Here is a 3,220-nt window from a genome sequence, read left to right on the forward strand (position 1 = left end):
GTCCATGGCCGAATCTCCAAATCTCTCCGAATCAATTCGGAGGCTTCCAAATCAATTAGGACCTTTTAATGGGTCTCCATATTTGATTCAGATTCGGAGATTCGGCCGCCAAATCAGGCTGAATCTCCTCTGAATCGAATCAGCTACCGAAGATTTGCACAGACCTAATAAATATGTTTGTGTGTTTTTGTGCCTGCATCATAGGGTACCTATCACGGTGTTGTTTTGTTGGATACTTTAAGTCAGAAAAGATGAGTCCTGGCTTGATGATCTGATTGTCTAAATTGGAACAAAAAGGCTACAGTTTGGCATGGGTCTTCATTTCTATAATGTTTTAAACTCCTAAAATATTTTATTACCCCTTATGTTCACCTTTGCTTGTGGGAAAGGCTTGAGTTTTTAAGGTTGTTTGGAAAAATGGCTGACATGCTTATGAGCTATCCATCCTAGATTGCTGTTTTTATTAGCAGTTAAGAAAATAATGTACCCTGTTGCTTTCTTTAAAAGTTTCTTAGCCTACCAAGACCAGCTGTCTTAAACCTATATTACACCTTTCTATAAACAGAATGTTTTATTCCTTTTACTATGGTCTTTGTTAAAGTTTTTAAGAATTTATTATCCAGAAGACATATTATAGTCACAGTACTAAACTAATTTGAAAAGGCCATATATACTTAATTACAGGCACAGCTTTCTTTCAAAACTATTGTAGTAGTAGCAGCTTTATGAGCTTCATAAATTAAAAATGAATGTTCAAATTTACAAATACAACAATGCTCTTTTTACATGTTAGAATAAATTAAAAGATGTACTTTTAATAAACAGGAATAAAGGTTACTGTTCATCCTTAAGTACTCTGTACTTTCTGGACAGGTAGGGTAGAGTCAGATTCAAAAGAAAAGGGTGTGCCTGTAGTGTGCTTAATGTTAGTCCTATGTAGTTTAATCAGTCAACAGTTATGTTGCTATAATGATAGTTAAGAAGTCAATGAACCACAAAGTGCCTTATCTTCACTGATATAGTTGTGCTGTCTTGGGAGAGAGCTCACCACTTTGTCTATAAGCAAAACTACAGTGAGGCGGTGAAGCCACATTTCTTAAGCAGACAACTGGTGCTGGATAGCCCAAGGCTAGGGTGTCCACCTCAGTCTTTTAGCTTTAACTGCCTATTCTGTCTGCTTTACGTTAGAATTGTTTTTCATGATCGTTCACTGAAAATGTTCAAAGAAAGGTCAACATTTTTGCTTTGCTGTGTTTTTTTTCTGTACAGGTTTACCTCGATTTATGCAGGTTCTGTATATGCAAATTCACTCTTATGCAGTGACCCTTTTTGTATTCCAAATTCATTATATGTGAGGTAAATTCACTCTTATGCAATTGGCATAGGCACTGTGGCAGGGCACTGTTGGTGCCTGCCACTTTAAGTGCCTGGAGCTGGCTGCCGCCGGGAGCCTGATGAGGGCAGCCATTTTGGATTCAGGGCTGCCCATATAAGCAGAGCAGTTCTGCTGTTGGAGGCCAGGCAACAACATTGCCTGGCCGGAGGGTTGTTGTTATCATCTGGAGGTAAGTGAGGAGCTGTAGGGGATGGATAGGAGGTTCCTGGTCCTGGGCATGACCTAAAACTGCACCCTGCCGGTAGTGGGTGGCCTGGTGGGGCTCCCAGTGGTGCAGGAGCCCCCAGAAAATGCCAGGCCAGTAACCACCCCGGTGAAAGGCGAGTCGCCTTAACCCCTAGCCCCCATGAATGGGTGGGTGACCCCTTTGTTTGGAGGGCCCAGAGGGTGGACCCTCTGAGAATGAGAGAAGGGCTGTAGACTCAGGCCTGTCTTGAGTTTCCCCTGACTGGCCCATGCTGGGGCCAGGACCAAAAGGGTTGAAGGGCCGGGGGCCCACCATGAGGAACGCCCAAGAGCGAAGGGCCTGGGGTTCCAACTGGCCTGAAGGTGGGCCAGGGCTAGATGAGCTGAAGGTCTCAGTGGGGGGATTACACCCGAAGGGGGATCAGTTCAGGGAGCTATGGTGCCTGGTATGATGTCGGAAGAGGCTGCCTGAGGGGAGGAATCCAGGTGGGGTCCAATAGTAGGATTCTGGGGTCCAGAGTGGGGGCTGGTGATTATGTGAACATCGAGATGCCATCTGCAAGGCTTGGGCTGTGGTGTAGGGGAGGAATGGAGCTGCAGATAGTGCCCCCTGGCATCAGGGCATAAAATGGGCAGCCTCTCACTTGATTAACACCTATTAACTAATTAACATCAAGGCACAGTGGGCGAGAATGCGGGCGGTTAGCCCAGGAACAGGTGGGTGGGCCACACTGAGATTGGCCCCGAGCAGGCCCCCGTTACAGGCATGCTCCTGCCTCCCCCAAGCAGGTAAGTGTGAGTCTGTGAGGGGAGGGGAAAGGGCCATGGGACCGGGGCCCCACTCACCCCAGCCCCTGCTGCAGCTGCTCTGGGAATGGCCAGTGCCAGCGGCTTGCATCTGCTGGGCTGCATCATTCCCTGAGCCCCACGGAGGGCTGCAGGCTGGGGAGCTGTGCTGGGCTCTGCAGCCTCTGTATGCAGGGTGAGACCAGGATGCTGCTGCCACTGCCACTCTGGCTGGGGCTGGCAACAGCACTGGGCTCTTCCTGGTGCTCAGGGCTGGTGGCAGCCTGCTCTTGTCCCACTGCAGGCTGGAGTCAGTGATGGCACTGGGCTCCTCCTGGTGCTCAGGGCGGGCTGCAGCAATGGGAGGGGGGCTGCTGCCCCTGCAAAATTCACTGTAGCCTTCCCAACCTGCGCTCCCAGCGCTGCTGCTGAGCACTGGGAAGAGCCTGGTGCTGCTGCCGGCCCCAGCCTGCAGTGAGACAAGAGCAGGCTGCCACCTGCCCCGAGCCCTGGGAAGAGCCCAGTGTCACCCCTGCTGTAGCCCTGGGACTGGCCAACCCCGCCTGCTTGCAGCCACTGGGCTGCACCACGGCCCTGTCCCCGCCCCTTCCGTAGCCCCAGCCTCACTCCCTCCCTTCCTCACCGCTGTGGGAATATAGAATCAGTGAGTGGGAAGGGACCTAGACAGATCATCTAGTCCGACCCCCTGCCACGGGCAGGAAGGAGCACTGGGGGTGGCAGGGGTCATAAGACCCCAGCCAGGTGCCTATCCAGTCTCCTCTTGAAGATCTCCAGGGAAGGTGAGAGCACCACTTCTCTGGGAAGCCTATTCCAGGCTCTGGCCACCCTTAC

This window comes from Gavialis gangeticus, unplaced genomic scaffold (assembly GCF_001723915.1).
Source record: "Gavialis gangeticus isolate Ggan-Ray unplaced genomic scaffold, GavGan_comp1, whole genome shotgun sequence".
NCBI lineage: Eukaryota > Metazoa > Chordata > Crocodylia > Gavialidae > Gavialis > Gavialis gangeticus.